General features: G+C 34.2%; 1 protein-coding gene across 1 annotated transcript in view; it reads right to left on the bottom strand.

Annotated features, from left to right (window-relative positions):
• Positions 1 to 18,283, bottom strand: part of LOC115453818 (ecdysone receptor-like) — a 279,568-nt gene that overhangs the window by 222,851 nt on the left and 38,434 nt on the right. The window contains exon 3 of the mRNA XM_030182564.2: positions 14,105 to 14,163. The gene's annotated coding sequence lies outside the window, so the exon portion shown is untranslated. The remainder of the gene's footprint in view (positions 1 to 14,104; positions 14,164 to 18,283) is intronic.

The raw sequence follows: 18,283 nt of genomic DNA, 5'->3' as shown, positions 1-18,283 counted from the left end.
TCTATCATCTATTAATAGATTATTTACCCCTACAAAACCGTAACAAGGGAGTACAGTAAACAATTCATAGCCTACCAATACACCGTCGGTCCACCAATTAAACAACATTACTATCACGCAAACCCGACATGAAATATGTGCACGAAAAATGTCAATACCTGACGAAGGAGTAGCCATGATTAATGGAACATCAATATTCGTGACGGCTCGTGTCAGATTAACCGGCCGCGTCTTCGCAGACGTGACCCACCTTGCAAATAGATCGCGTGGCCATGTGTGGCATGATGGCTGGTTTTCTTTACATTGATCTGCGTTGTTTTATATTTATTTAAGTATTGAATTGTGGCTGGTAAATGGCATGGACCCACTACCCAAGATAGCCGTCAGTGTGCGAGTGATGTATCTGCCTACCTCTAGAAAGGGAAAAGACGTAATGTATAAGTATATGAGTATGGAGGAATATCATGCGAAAATCTTGTTTTTTTCATCGAGTAGGAACATAACTTTACATTCATTCTAAAGTTTTACAAATAATCTTCAATACACTTGTAAAGGTTTATCACCTAGTATAAGCAAATTCATTGTATTAGTTGTAAGGTTATAGTGGTAAACCGATGGTGTAACTATTGAACAAATAAAATAAAATTAACTAGCGTTCCGCCTGGTGTTAAGTGTGACTTGAACTTGCTGCTTTTAAACATTGTAGTAATCGGACAGATGTTTGACCAATTTCTTTTACTTTAATAAATATATAAGTGGGTCAGTGATAAGTGAAAACCGTTCTTAAACATGTTAAATATCTGGAATTGAGAGTGCGTCGTCATAAACACTAAGAATTGGGTTATGAGTAGTCTCTGGTGATTTTACTCATCGTAAGAAACATAAATCTGCCTCTTCACATAGAATCAGTGATCTAACCACCCTGGTCACGTTAAAACATACTTAAGTATTCTTTGCCTCTATCCATATTATAAAATTAATGAAACGACCAAAGTAAATTGTTGTAAAAAAATTATGTTGATTTTTTTATGCAAGTATTATAAATTTCGAATAGATAGCTTCTAAAAATACGGTTAGCACGCTGTTTTGCTTAGGACACTGCCTTAATTTTTACATCAGGCCACCCACCTGACGTCGACCACACTGCGGCATCCAGTCTTGGACAAATAATGTTAAGTTATGTCGCGGTAAATTATATAAAAGAGATAAGATTTACATATCAAATACGCGAACATCAAAGGCGATCTTAAATCTTTACATGTGTTTACATTTTATTACCCATTTCCTTGGCATTATATGTTAGCTCTTAAGACTTAGGAACATCGTTTGGATAGGAGTAATGTAAATTGTGTCTATTGTAGAAGGTAATATAAAACAGGATTTATTTCGATCAATACGGATAGAATGACGAATGAATTTATCCTTACGTATTGATTATAAATAATTTTATAACGGGATAGCACTCATCCATTATATTTTTAAAAAATAACGTAATTATATGTAATAATACACAGAGCTACTTATAAAAAAATTCTTCTACGTGCTTTATTCTGTGACTATGCTATATCTGACATAAAATAAGAATTAATACAAATCGACTCAGTATAAAAGCAGTGAAATTAATTCATATCCTCCTTATCGAAGTCAGTTTACGTCGAGTCTTCATTATGATCATTCTCAGCTATATAAAGTCCACTACTGAACATAAGTCAAATGTCGAATAAACATGACACTTTTTGACGATTATGTGGCTTATAAGTATAGAGACACATTTCATAAGTATTTTTTTTGTGTCTAAAGGACGAAGCAAAACCCAGTGACCCAACTGAAACCTAATGGTATATGGAGTCAGGTAGTCTAGAAAGAGTGACTGACGAGAGATGATTACCATTCGCCAGTCGATACCATTATGCCGGCCTGTTTCATACCGGATATACACAGGGTGATCCCGGAACGCAACACACATGTCTAGATAGAGTGACTGACGAGAGATGATTACCATTCGCCAGTCGATACAATTATGCCGGCCTGTTTCATACCGGATATACACAGGGTGATCCCGGAACGCAACACACATGTCTAGATAGAGTGACTGACGAGAGATGATTACCGTTCGCCAGTCGATACAATTATGCCGGCCTGTTTCATACCGGATATACACAGGGTGATCCCGGAACGCAACACACATGTCTAGATAGAGTGACTGACGAGAGATGATTACCATTCGCCAGTCGATACAATTATGCCGGCCTGTTTCATACCGGATATATACAGGGTGATCCCGGAACGCAACACACATGTCTAGATAGAGTGACTGACGAGAGATGATTACCATTCGCCAGTCGATACAATTATGCCGGCCTGTTTCATACCGGATATACACAGGGTGATCCCGGAACGCAACACACATACGTGGTCTATTGTAGGGGATTGACACATTGTGTACGGTGTTTGCTATTTGGGTAGGTATAAATATCTTTTAACCTGCATTTTAGATGAACTAAATAAAAAAAAATACTTTCATTTATTATATTACAGCTTTATGAGTATTTGCGCGTGTAATAGTAGAGCCCAAGACTAAAATGATGACAGTATGTATTTTGATTCACAATATCATATTTTTTTATGAAAGCCTTGCTTAGCTCAATTTATTTGTATGAATATATAGCTAATCTTTAATAGACAGCAAACGCAAAGGAAACAAAGCTTACGTATACTGAACATAGATGTGAATAATAAAATGGTGATGCCAATTCACGAGTCGTTTTATGGCTCGCCTATAAGGTCGTGGAAATGTACCCACAAGCCAATGAGTACAAACTAAATTACTCAACAACCAATCATTATGTAGGTATAACGTAAGAGAAACGACGAAGTTTTGTAGATACATTGCTCCCTTGCTGATAGAAATTAAAATATCGATACTTCAATATTACGAGATCTGTTTGATTAATTCGATACTATTCCTATCATATCGCAAATCACACGTATGTATGTATACGTAAGTTTAATTTTCCTTCTTCAGTCTTAGCACAAAATAATTTAAAAGATATGGCGTATTCTTCAATAAAAAATATTGAATACATCAACGGCATACAAAATGTCGATTAGTTTGAATTTATTGAAGTCTGCAAATATAGGTAGTTTGTTTCTTTAGCGTTGACACATTAATCAAGCTTTGTTATATTTTCAAGCTTATTTTTGCCTACGTCATTAATGGGTGGGTTCGATAGTATTATTATTATTTAATAATATCAGCCCTGTATTATATACTTGCCCACTGCTGAGCACGGGCCTTTTTTTTTTTTTTTTTGTTTTCGCGGAGAAAGTGCCTTATTACTACCGCCCAGCCTTCGTGGGGGGCGACTGAGCAGTTATGCTGGGGTAACCGTGCCTTACGGTCCGGCGTTGAGCCGCCCGGATTTGATGGTGACCTTCGGGCGACCGCCGGGCCGAGTCCCTAACCCTATATACAACTTAACCTATGCACGGCCTACCAGCTAAAACTCCGCGATGGCCCTCTTCGGCGCATTAGGGACGACTGCGGGCATCCTCTGACGTTGAAGTGTCTAGTCTGCGACCGCAGCCGCCCCTGCGCGGTGCCGCCTTGCGGCCCGTCTCCTATGGGGGGGGGGCTCAGAAGCCCCGCGCGCCGAAGGACGCCCTCGGCGTCTACGGCAGTGTGAGGCCAACAGCACACTGCCGTCCATCCCGGGGGTCAACCGAAAGATGTGCAAAAATGCACAAAAATGCACTAGGGCGGACAGCCCCCTGCTGCCCGCCGACGACCCCCTTCGTGGCCCCTATTAGTCGCCTCTTACGACAGGCAGGGGATACCGTGGTGGAATTCTCCAAACGCCCCCATTCCACAGGGCGGACCAATGCTGAGCACGGGCCTACTCTACTACTGAGAGGGATTAGGCCTTAGTCCACCATGCTGGCCTAGTGTGGGTTGGTAGACTTCACAGACCTTCGAAATTCCTACAGAGAACTTCTCAGATGTGCAGGTTTCCTTAAGATATTTTCCTTCACCGTTAAAGCGAACGATAAATTCACAAAGAATACACACATGATTTTAGAAAAGTCAGAGGTGTGTGCCCTTGGGATTTGAACCTGCGGACATTTGTCTTGGCAGTCCGTTCCACGCCCAACTAGGCTATCGCCGCTATTATTATTATTTGGTATAGTAAATTTCACAAAAAAAGAAAACTGATATGTATTATCAATATTATTATGCGTCTAAAGACAATCCCGAATACTCATGTCCTCCTCAAATCTCAATTTGAAGTTTTCGTTTCCTTATTCGTAGTCACGTAGGTGTTCGATGATTAACGGTAATTCCATTAGATTATGTTGAGGTTTCCAGTTCGTGTTTTAGAAAAATACAATAAATTCCTTAATTAATCAACGTCAGAAATTCCACTGTAATACTTAACAAACATTATTTTCTTATTTCATCCTCTTTTTTTTAATCCACGTTTCAATAGAAATCGTTTATTTCCAAATAAAATAACATTGCATATCATTTGCATCTAATTCCTTGCAGGTACTATTAATAAGTAATGTCAAGTTTACCTCAAATTGTTTAACTTGCACTGATAGATTAAAAACTTTTTGCTAGTCCCGACTTCTATCTAATCCTCCTTTGATCTCTATCTATGTAATACTCTTTTTGTCTACCAGAAATTCGTTTCTTCGTACTCAATCAACTGCTTAGTTTTGTAGGGTTGAAGTGTAAGATAAGCTTAAAAATGGTAAACAAAATCTTATTAGAATATTAGGTTTAAAGAGCTTTGTTCTCATAAGAAATATAAAACATTTCACTTATAATAAGCTACATTAATCTATAACTTAAACTAGGAATATTAGTTAGTCTCTATTACTCACCCCGATGATATGTAAATTAAGTTTATTTTTAAAATATTACTTTTTGTATAATTTAATGACACAATTAGAAACTCCTTTGGGTTATTATGCCGAATTGGTGATAAATCTCAACATCCAAAACTTTTTCATCCTTTCGATATATTAGTCGTGAAATATCGTAATGTCGAATAAAAAAAAAACTTGTTTTTCGACACGAAACACAACAGTGCAATGGAATTAACATGGCGGAGCATCTACTACCTAGATAACTGGTAGGTCTCTCAGATGTGAGAGTCGACCTGGGTAGGTACCACCGCAATGTCTATTTCTGTCGCCAAGCAGCAGTGTGTAGCCATTGTTGTGTTCCGGTTTGAAGGACATTATAGCCAGTGCAACTACCGGACATAATAAGACTTAACATCTCATGTCTCAGGATGGCGAGCGCAATGGAATACCAAATAATTCTTTGTAATTCATGGTGTTGGGTGGTGTTTCTACTGTTTATAGGCAGTCGTATCGCTTACCATCAGGCGAACGGCAAGTTAGTCTCGTCATTCAGAGAAATAAAAAAACAAACTTGTGTTGCAGCAGTGTTATTAGTTCTGATGATTTGCTAACCCTACCTAAAAGGGAATAATTATGATATTCCCCATAAGTTATTTTAAATATAAAAATTATGGTTATAATTGTCACATCCCGTCTGAGTCTAACGAAGATTGTACTTTTATGGGGTTACAAATGGAAAAAACAACAATAGCTTTTTATAAGGAGTCTTACTTAATAGTGAAGTATTTAATCTAAGTAGTTTTGAATATATTTTCATTATAATTTTGTTATTTAAATGAATTATCATATAAATGGACAAAGGGTGATAAAATGTCTAGACTATTTTACAATACACATTAAAAGTGATAATGAAACTAAAGTAGTTACCACTTACTTATAATTTAAGACGGTTCTGATTTTTTGTATCAATTAACATATTTACATGTAATTTACATTGAAATTTGTTTACGAATTTAACTGAATAAAATCCAGGAATTTATATATTTTTATATTAAGAGTCATTATAATTTGTTGTTAAAAAACAAAGAGGTATTAAAAAAAATCAAGCGTCAACATTTGGATACTTTTGTCTTTTACTAGATAAAAACATTGATGAAATAAGATTCCTTGAATGGCGAGAACTATTATATCCATCTCTTTTATTAAAGCACGGCATGAATAGAAATATTATTTGTTAGCGTACAAAGTTTTCTTATTCTGGAAAAAACTTATTAAAAACTTTTATTACAAAACACGAAGAAATAGTGATGCGTATAAAATTATAATGAGTATCGATGTTTTAATGTTTCTTTACGCTAACAACAAACCGCAAACAATTTATAATGCGCGTTGACGAATGCAAACTATGTGATAACTAGGAAAATAAAAAGCTTAACATAAATTTAATGTCATAGTATTTTACATTTTACTTTGTATTCAACGAATACAAATATTTTAAATATATATATCCAATTCAAACAAACTACCATCGGAAAACATTTTCACCGACACCCAATCTCTCAAATATTGAATTCAGTTGCCCGTGTCAATAAAATTACTTGTCAAGTGTCATCGAAGTATCGACAGAATGGTAGCGGCACTAACTCGTGGCTCGTTTTCGGGGGTCAACGTGCCCGGTGGGTGACGTCACCAATGACCTTGAGTCGTTCGCTCCCGCCCGCACCTCGCGCGGTGCATGAAAAATGTCGCTGGCGGAATGTGCGAACGCGACCGCTTGTTAGTTGTTACACTGGGATTCTTTCGCTTTTGAGTTTTGCGTTTTTTTTTGCTATGCAATTCGGAATTCTGCGCTTTAATTTTATTGTTTCCATTTTTTTTCAATATATTTGTAATAAATTTAATAGTATAAACTATTCGCTGAACGGTAACTTATTTTTATTTTATTTTTTTTAATAACTTTAAAATAAATTTAAAAGTATAAATTCTGCATCTGTCGAGTGGTAACTTATAAAACAACCTAAATTATATTTAAATGTAACTTAAAAATAAGATTAAATCTAAGGATCAACATCACAAAATGTATTCAATAACAAGTCTAAAACTTCCAAGACCTATAAAATGATGACAATCAGATTTTATGCATGTGATCTTTATCAAACGATCCATCGCCTTTAGATGCAGTGATTACTCAATAACAATCATTCAGGGCTGCCAGGAGAACATAATATTTAATGGTTCCCTAAAATTATATAGAACTAAACCGAAAAAAGCTGCAGTAGTTTTGAAAATTATTCTCCTTCTGCAAGTAAGTATGTTACTTTGATTGTATTTTATTTTTATAAATATGATTTGACAACCCTATACAATATATATCACTACAATCTATGTACTAAAAAGCTGGTTAGGCACAACTAATTCAACCACTCTGTATAAACATAAGGTTATGTCCACAATACACGTAAAAAAAGTAGCAAACATCATTTTAAGAGAGGTTTAGAAACATTAATCAAATGTTTCTAAACCTCGTATGACCTTGATTTAGGCTCCAAAATGAACAAAAGTATGTTTGACAGATATTAATTATGTTGATTGTTACGCAGTTGGAGACTAATTGATAAGTTTGGAGGTTTAAGTGTGGACTTTTTGCTGTCTGGAAAAACAACTTAGCGATATTGTTTTTTTCACTTGGACTTATACAAACTTCGCATTGGCTTCTTTTCCTAGCGTAAAAAATATCAACATTGTCATTCAATGAAATGTTTCGAATAGGAATGTTTTATGTATGCATGATGCAGGAAACAAACTAAAATAGTGCAATTTCGATTTCAATTTCTGCACCACATTATCTATAGTGCGGATTCAATTCAGGGGCTAGCTACCGCCGTATCAGGCGTATCAGTGATACGGGGCCCCTGAGCTTTGGGGCCCCTCTTGGCCCATACCTTCATTAAACTAAGCGAGCGCCTAAAAGTTCGCACTGCCCTGAAGAGCCCCTAACAAATATAGATATAGGGGCCCTCTACGGCAAGCTACGTTACTGATCCAATTAGTAAAAAAAAAGAAGGGGAAAAAATTCTCAATTTATCTAATTCAAATGCAAATTCAAAGTTTATTGCACTCCACAACCATTTTATACAATAGATGTTACATTATAATACACGTGACATATCCGTGGACCCTGTCGGGCACGGCAAAGTTTCAAGAGAGGGAGAAATTCTATTTAATAAAATAAAATTCTGCTAGAGAGAGTAACGACGCCAATATCCACCATAACTTCGCATCTAAAATACTGGTTAGTAAAATAATGTACGATGAAACCATTGGCTATTTCTGTCGGTGACGTTTATTGCGACGTTTATAGTGGACCATTGTCGGCCCTATTCCGGGAAACGCGCGAATATTCGTGCCTCAGACAATGTACAGAGAAATTTTGTCTTTCATTTAAATATATATTTTCTATTTTTTATCTATATTACATATAGATATTTACATGATTTTAACTTGATGCAATATCTGGTAAAAGTATATTTAGTAGTGTTTGTTAAGTACTCTTAAAATTAAATTAAAATTAGTTTACTTTCAAATTTATGACATAATCTATCTAACATTAACGAACAAAAATGAAAAATATTTTATACTAAAAAAAAATATGAAAGAATTAAAGGGATAAAGGCTTCATGTGTCATGTGTTTTAGAAAGATTATACAACATAGTATATTATAGTATATATAAATTATGGATTGGTGAGTCTACTATATATTGAAATTAAATTTAAATTTTAATTGAAATTTTTCGAAAGAGAACTCGACACTGCGCATAGATACTAACATGCATGAACTTAGTCTGCAAATCGTTTTAATAATTAAATTCTACATAAAATATGCCGACAGGAATCAAGTTATATGGACCAGTCCTCACTAACGCATTAGAGGTATTCGTTAACATGAAGTTTGTATATCTATCTAAATCCCGCTTTTCCTCCGCAAAGCGTCCCGTCGGTATCACGGAGAGGCCTCACGACATCAATCTACCGTTTTACGTTAGTTCCTGTGGGTACTGTGTGATTAATTGCCAATTAGTATAGTACTAAAGTACGGGTGAATCAACCGTCTGACATTCGCCGCCCTTGCTCCGTCCTCCGGTTAACCAACGCGTGCAACATCTGCTACTACGGGAACTCGATAATCATATTTCGGCTTAATATCACGTTTATACGGGTCGTTAATTATATTGTAGTCTGTGTTTATTATTTATAAAGTATGGATGTAAAGGCGAAATTATTTAACGTTTTTTTTTTTTATAAATTTAATAATTATCTTGAGGTAAATTGACGTCAATAGATACAACTTTTAAACTATTATTTTTTCATGAAATAAAAATAATTGAACGATTGTCGGCACTATGGTGTTTATGAACATTAAGAGTATATCTCTAATAGAGACCAAAAGAACGAACACTTAAAACGTACTACCTACTCTGTGTTAAAGTTATTGGCATACTTAACTGTACAGCATTGACTAGTGACTTCTTTCGTAAACACAACTTATGGTAGAAAATTATTTACGACGATTATTGTGAGTATTTTAAATTTAGTATAACGGTCTTTAAGTTATAAGCGACTTAAAATCGAGAACACGTAGTAAACGTTGTAACTTGACAAAACACCGGTCAACCACACAGACCGATACATTATTTCATTATTGATAATGATTTTACTCAAAAAATGCCCGTCACCCGCTTTTGTTAAGGCCTTTGTGACGTTTGCACGTATAAAAAATGTATATGGGGAAAATTACTCGGATCTGAATAAAACCAGTCATTTTCTAATAATACGAATGTTTGTAAATATGATTGGATGTTTGTTAATAGTATATATAGACATTTCTGAACGCATATGAATACAATTTAGTACATAGATACATCATACCCTGGATTATATTGGCTTCTTTTTATTCCGTGAAAAGGGAAATGGAAATATTATTCCGGAAAAAATCATGAGGGGAAACCTGGATTGAGTATATTTCGAAAGAGACATCTTTATCACAATGCTTTAGGATTTGCCTTTTGTTGATAGATAAGACTCATTATGCTTCCTGATGTATTTGTTTGTTTCCTACATTTGTAACATATGGCGAAAACAATTTATTTTCATTTTCAGTTGACCTTATTAGAGCTACACATTGTTGCTACAAGGATAAAATTGATAAAAAAACCCACACGTCAAATTGATAACCTCCTCGTTTTTATGAAGTCGGTTAAACATTAAAACGACATTAGATTTGACCGCGACCCAGCCCGTGTTAAAGTTCGTTTATGAAATCAAAAGCTTATTGTACCTACTTCTAAAAACGTATTTACCCGCTGCGGTCAAACAAATAAAAATCACGATCTTCTGAGTTGGATACGTATAGATTTTAGTAAAATATTACTTGATTGAAATGTTAGTTAATTGTATTCTTCTTCAATGTTCTTAACTTTATATCGCAGGATATATGAAATAATAATTTACAACAATTTTTTTTTTAAATGTATAATCCTTGTAATTTTTACAGTAGTATATATTTTTCTTCTGTCATCATGAACAACAATCATACAAAAATGATTGCAAAGCCTCACAAGCTAGAGATTTTATGCACGAGAACCCAACTTGGCATATTATATTAAAGCAGTATTTTTTACATGTGCTTTCGGAACAAACATAAGCCTAGGAATAAATTTTTAAGCCGCTTTATCGACTTCGTACTGTGACCATATTATACTGGCTTTGATTTGGCGCGCTCAAATAGAGGATTTTTACCTTATTTGTGCATTTAATGGGCTAAGTAGACTGCACATCCAACTAGGAACCACTAATTATAAAGGTGCAGTATGTTATCTATAGGAAGTTTAGATTATCGGATAATCACAAAGCTTGGTAATTAGCTACTATGAATCCGAGAAATACTGTTTTGTTTAAATTTAACTGGTTACTCGTGGAAGGCCTTTTATATGTGAGAGTCCGCCTGGGTAGGTACCACCGCAATGTCTATTTCTGCCGCCAAGCAGCAGTGTGAAGCCATTGTTGTGTTTCGGTTTGAAGGACATTATAGCCAGTGTAACTATTGGACATAATAAGACTTAACATCTCACGTCTCAGGATGGCGAGCGCAGTGGAATACCCAACAATACTTTGTAATTCAAGGTGTTGGAAGGTGATTTAACTGTTTATGGGCGGTTGTATCGCTTACCATCAGGCGAACGGCAAGCTCGTCTCGTCATTCAAAGCAATGAAAAAAAAATTGTCTTAATTGTGAACTGACGCGTAACTTGTGCTATGACGGGAAGTGCAAAATTAATATTTCTAACTCCATGGTATCTTTCTATTTGACATTTCATTGCAGGATAAAGACAATTTAGTGTTCTCTAAGTCTCCTTGAGCTTCACCGCTCGGTGTTATAAAATGCGTGCTCACTGCTGATCCAGCCAGGATTAAGGATGAAGCCAGGAGGCTTACAATAGTTTTAGTGGTCGGTGTGAAAGTCTCTGATACGTAACTTTCATGATTTATTTATAGTCGAAATTTAAAAATAGTTAAGCAATTATTATGAAAGCAATTCAAATTGAAATATATAAGTTCTAGATATAATTTAAAACCTGCTTATAAATCGTGTAAAAGATTTGTTTAATATACAATTTCTATAACAAATATATTAAGCGGCTTCAAAACCTACCATTGTGATTCCAACTCTATTTTCACAGTCGGAAGTGTCAAATTTGCCATATCCTTGCAACCTAAACCGTCACTAGCGAAGTTGCAAATTGCATGGCGCAATTTACAAGCTGACTACTTACTGGGTTATTTCACAAAAAGGAATGATAATAAACCCATCGTATGTCACATGAACACAGGCTTGCGTGACCATTATTGCTTTGGCGCATTATTCTTTATCGTCAGAACCGTGTTTCCGGCACATAAATGAAATAAATACTTTTCAAAATTGTTTTATAGCCACAAAGAAAGATTTTGAGTGTTAATAATACTAAAATGTAAGTTTAATTGTGTTTCTTTTCTTTACTACCTACGGTTGGTGAAAGTGAATATAAGAAAATTTATTGTTGTTTATCATAACTAAGAAAACGTTTTAGAATCATGTTGAATGGGATATTAGTTTATGAGAAATTCCGCAGGCCATTTTCTAAAAAAGTCTAAAAAGACTCAAAGATAGAAGACATATAAAGTCATAATTGATGTGCATGACTGCGTTCACATTATTTGTATGAAAACAATATTCTACAGATTTTAATGCTGTGAATCCAAACATATTACTGTGCAGATTTGCATTACGAAAATTGGCAACGGTTCAAAATAAATTAATATCTGCAACCGATTGACAAACACGCTGTGATAAATGACGAGATATTTTTTGTTCCGACATTCCATTAACATTAAAAAGATTAAGGTGAATCTACAAGGGAAAACAGATTACTTTTATTATGACATTTGCAAATATGAGCGATTAGGCGCCGTGACACTTGATGTTCGAGATAAGTAAAGGCGCCATCCTACAGTAAGATATAAAAATAATATAATTAAAAAAATTACAACGATAAAACCATCGATAAAGCAGTTACGACTTAGAATATTATCGCTTTATAAGTAGTGTTTGGCAGTAAATATTCACATCGACACAGAAAGATAATTGGCAAATTAGCGAGGAATTAATTTCGTTGCGGGATAATGACATATTAGTTTTCCCTGAGACTCGCCGAGCTCCACTGCTCGGTGTCATAATATGCGTGCCACAGCTGATCCTGGCTTACAGGAGTTGTAGTAGTGGGTGTAAGGACGAGAAAGTCTCTGAAATTAGCAAGGAAACGAAGTATGAGTGACAAATACGACGCTATACGAAGCCGAAGTAAACCCACTATATCGTTTTACAGCGAATGTTTAATTGTGATATTCACAGCGTGTAGTATATCTATTTAAGAAGCCCGATGCTGCCCATCGCTGTAATTAAAGTTGCCAAACCGCTGAAAAGAATCCAAGCTGTAACTTGTGAACAGTGGTATTAATGCAATATCTATATAATTTTATTCTTTACTTTTTTGATGTGTCACTGCTCTTTGTTCCTCTTGAATAAAATAAAACAAAAATACAATGTACCTGGTTATGATATTACTTTTCTTTAATGTAACTTTATTTATACGTTGCTTTCGGTATTAGTTTTTAGTGTGATGGCACCCGGGGCGGATATACGCGTTGACGCGATCAAAACCCGGGCGTTGAAGAGACGCATATATCATACTTTTCCCGGGAAATTTAATGCAAATGTATCGGATTAGACGTAACAACGACGGGGGTCGGGGTAGATGCGCAATGACGTTCAAATACAGCTAATGTTCGCATTACTTCTTCATTTTAGGTTACCCTAACTAAATGGTTGGTTATTAAATATTTTTTTAAAGCCTATTGTTAATTTTGAGTTCTTTTAATAGCCTAAAATAGCTGAATATTATGTAGAATTTATCATAGTTGCAATAAAATTCTGCATTCTACTAGGATTTAGCTAAGAAGCTCTTCAGTTTTCTCAGAGAAAAAAAGTTGTCTATTAAGGTTTTTGAGGTATTAAAATAAAAAAAAAAACTTGTATATAAATGAACATACCCGAGGTTAATTCCAGTAACTTAGACTAAATCCTTGTCTCGTGTTTGTTTTAAGGAGAAAGAAGTCAAATACATAATGTTTTCTTATGTTTATGCGAATGTTAGACATTGAAATAACACTAGATAAAAAAATTAAACTTAATTGAAAATGTTGCAAAATGAAGATTAATTGTAGATAGTGTACCGTTGACTTTTCGGACGATCCACACTCTAGTCCGCCAAGTGAATGAAAGCTGTAAACTCTTCGAAACGTCGGGAGAAATTTATAATATAAAAATCCGGATAAATACGTAAACTATTACATTTTATTTCGAAGTGTTAGAATTCCACATATTACCTAATTGGTAAAAAAAATCATCTTATCACTTCTACTTTTCTTCCATTTTTTTGAATGACGAGGCGAGATTGCCGTTCGCCTGATGGTAAACGATACGACCACCCACAAACAGTAGAAACAGCATCCAACACCTTAAATCACAAAGTATTGTTTGGTATTCCACTGCAATCGCCATCCTGAAACATGCGATGTTAAGGTACACCGTCTACAATGTGTCTATATGGTGAACATTAAAAAAGATGACTCACTCACCGTTTATCAAAGCAAATCCGTCAGATGCGTTTGTCGATATTGTTAGAATAACGCTGTATCTGTGAACAAACAAAATTGAACGTTATGAGTAGGGTTGCTAACCATACTATAATATGTAGCATTGTACTATATTTTGGCGCTTTGTACTATATACTGTTGAAGAAATATATAGTACGCAAAAATACAATTCTATTTATTTTGTCACCAAGATTGCAACGACTGTATTGCTCGAAAAATGGCATTCGCATGGCATACCGAGCTGTTCTTGTGTTAGTAAGGTAGATATCGAACTGTCAATGTTGCTACACTACAAATCCAACATGTCAGTGTTGCTACATAAGATATCATTGTATGTTTTTTATTGAAGCGTGGGATGTATTATCGTTTCCGAATGATAAAATTTTAACATAATCTATATGAAAATATCATTGATTTTACAGTTGGTAATGTAGATAAAATTAGTGTTAATAAAACAAAATAATTATTTTATATCTAAACGAGCTTTTATCGCGATTTGGACCGCATGAAAAAAAGTAATCTATAGCATTCAAGAGTAATGTAGCTTCCTATTAGTTAAAAAGTTTCAAAATCGGTTTAGTAGTTTTTGTGATTAGCGCGTACAAATAAACAAACTCTTCAGCTTTACGTTTTAGTATAGATTAATATTGCAACGAGTTAAAGTTTATATGTTTGGGTGTAAGGATAATTTCTAATAGTACTGTACCGACTTAAAATTTTGTTTAGGTTTTAAAGGTATTCTTTACTGAATGCTCAATGCTACTTTTTATTCTGAGAATAGACTAATGCAAGTGAAGTCGCGACGTAAAAGCAGTTATTTTCGCGCGAAATACGTAAATACCTTTAATTAGATGTACAGTCGACCTCAAAAGTAGCTAAACAAATTTAATATTTTAAATGACCTTTAAACTTTTGTGTCCATATCAAGAATCGTTCATTCACATCGTTTACACGTTTTTTTTTTACCTTTACTTTATTTTAGATTAAGAAACACAAATATTTCGATTGAAGTGAAAGGGGAACAGTGTAATGATTTTTCAAAAAATTTCAGCAACTTTAACTGACTATACGTCAATAAGCTCTATGTGCTAAAATATAAAAGAGCAGGGCCTTATTCTCTATCCCGCACGTTATTTTAACAGTGCGTAACAAGCACGTAACACAACACATCACGTTTTGGACTATAGAAATTTGGCTTACAGAATACCATTCCACGCACATTTCTCGAAGATAACATGACACGGCCGCGTTACGCGTTTACACTATCATATAGAATAAGGGCCCAGTCTTTTCTATCTGTAATTATACAATACTGACTACTTATATCTCGTTAGTGATATTACCTTGAAAATTATTTATTCGCCAAAAACAAAAGTAACCAAACGTCTTTATGATGCTAATTAGGTACGTGTCTCTCAATTTTGTTAAAGTATTATCTATAATGAAAACACAAACTCGAACGCCGGTAATAAATACAGCATTTACAGGATCGTACGATGACTCGAATAATCGGTTGTTGACGAAGATTAAGTTATACACGAGTTACGGCTTCATTTCTTTCATGTTTGAATTTAATTTCGATGAAGTTTTCAAGCCAATTGATTATATTGTTATACTATGCTTCTTTGACGCAGTATTAGATGTGATATCTATTTAATACCAATATCTATTTTATTTTCAAACAAGAAAGATCAATTGTTTAATATATTTATTGTCTGATAAGTCACAAAAAATGTAAAGCTTCGTTAAAAGTTTCGGATTAATCTAATATATTATTAATGTGCAAAATTTGTCTACAGTTCTAGACGAGGTACGCTATCCAAAGTTCTCTACGAAAGGATTAATATTTTAGTATATTATAACATTTGCAATTATATAAAATATTATTTTTATTTGTATAAAAATTATGTTTCTCACGTCGGTAAAGTTAAAGAATTGTACCCATAATAGTACACAAAGACAATTATTTCCATCAATAAAATGAAAGACATGGTACAGGAACCTCTGGTGATAAAATTTCACATGTGACCGGTAATCCGGTGCGTCAGGGTCCTTGCAAATTAATATGTAAAAATATCCGCACTTACGTGTCTCAGTGATCGGGGACGGAAGGAACACATTCATGAACTTGTTTTAATACGTACAAAGCAGCCATTTAAATGCGGGCAGTTTATTTGAAATTTCATTAAACAAATAAATTCTATATTTTAAACTTTGTTTATTATTGTATTTTTTTTCTGTGAACTATAAAAATATTATTTTGTGGTTTGAATGCGGCCAGTTTTGTTTATTCGAAATTTGAAATGGTGCAAATAAAATGTCGGTTGCACCAGGGCAAAGTCCGGAAAGCTAACCATTTTACATTTTGCACGTTGGTAAGTAAATTAGTAAAGCAAAACATCCTGTGCTGTTTATTCCGCGTTTATTTGGATACAGCTTCTATTATTATATGGTCTGACTCATTATCTCATAAAGCTTATCATTGTAAATACTTCTAAATATTTATAAGTATTTTCTTTCCAAACATCACCCAAGCTAGTTCTGTTTTATAATTTGGAATATGAATAATGAAAAACTAATTATAGATTTGTGAGAGACGTTTGTAGTCCGCGTAATTTTCCATACAAATAACAATAGCTTTAAATGCATTACGGATTCAAAGAAATCTATATAATAACATAATAATAAATAAATAAAAAAAAAAACATGTAGAAAATTATACAATAATGGAAGCGTATTTAACGGAACGTAACATTATCGGAAACGTCTTTATAGGTTATATTATAAAGTTGTTACCAAATATTATGATTTATTCCAAAATGAAACATATTTAAGTCTTTTTGAAGTCTTTTTATTTAAGTTTATTTTCATATTCCTATTCAGTTCTATCCAATTAAGCTCCGGGTGACATGAAATTTACGATTCATTGACACTCATTTGTCAAAGTTAAAGCAAACGATAATTCACAAAGAATACACACATTATTTTAGAAAAGTATAACGTGCGTGCTCTTGGGTTTTGAACCTGCGGATATTAGTCTCGGTAGTCCGTTCCACTTCCAACTAGGCTATCATCGCTGATCATTAAATATAATAATACCGAAATATGTTTCAAATAGCTTTTCTAATTTAGTCTTATTACTTTGCCTACAGTTCAATATAAAAAGGTACATATTATATTCAAAAGAGTCATATGAAAATCATGTACTTAACAACAAAAACAAATAATAATTAGCAAAAATACCCTTAAACTAACACGACTCCATTCAACTGAAGTATGATATTATTTGCGTTATCTTTCTTAACCTAATTAAAATAAATGACACTTCCAAAGATCCATTTCGCTTTCCCAACTTATGAGATCGCAAATGATAGTAAAAGTATATCCTTGTTGGTTCAAGTTTTAATTTTCATAACGTCATAATTTGTGAAGTTTTCCATTAAGCTTCTGTATTTGAGCGTTGTTTCCAAGTAAAGTGGATTTAACTGAAACCTACATACATAGTCATTAGTTTTAGTAAATAGAAAATATAGAACAGAATATTGTCAATCTGACTTAATGTTTATTACTTTGTAGAAGCAATAGCGTAGTTGGGAGTGGAACGGATTGCTGAGACGAATGTTTGCAAGTTCAAAACCCAAGGGCATCTCTGATTTTTATAGTTTTGTGCGTATTCTTTGTGAATTGTCGCTTGCTTTAACGGTGAAGGAAAATATCGTGAGGAAACCTGTATACATGAGAAGTTCTGTATAGGAATTTTGAGGGTGTGTGAAGTCTGTCAATCCGCACTAGGCCAATATGGTGGACTAAAGCCTAATCCCACTCGATGGTAGAGGAGGTCCGTGCCCAGCAGTGGGACAATATATAATACAGGGCTGACATTGTATCATTATATTATAATACTGTGTACTATATACTGCCACATTCGATGATCCATTATATAATATTGTACTAAACCATTCCTTGACTTCCATTTGACATCAGAAAAGATTGTATCACGTTTCCAAGACGAAAAGACCCGAGATTGTAGATTGACGCACATTTTAGCTTCTGTGCTAATAATATTGCGCTGTATAATTACTGTTTAATCGATTTCATTATATTTGATAAAAAATCTACATTAAAGCGATCAGAGCTCAGTTTCTAAATAACACCTATAAG

This window comes from Manduca sexta, chromosome 17, assembly GCF_014839805.1.
Source record: "Manduca sexta isolate Smith_Timp_Sample1 chromosome 17, JHU_Msex_v1.0, whole genome shotgun sequence".
Lineage (NCBI taxonomy): Eukaryota > Metazoa > Arthropoda > Insecta > Lepidoptera > Sphingidae > Manduca > Manduca sexta.
The sequence above is the reverse complement of the archived record's forward strand: the minus strand, read 5'-3'. Positions and strand labels throughout refer to the sequence as shown.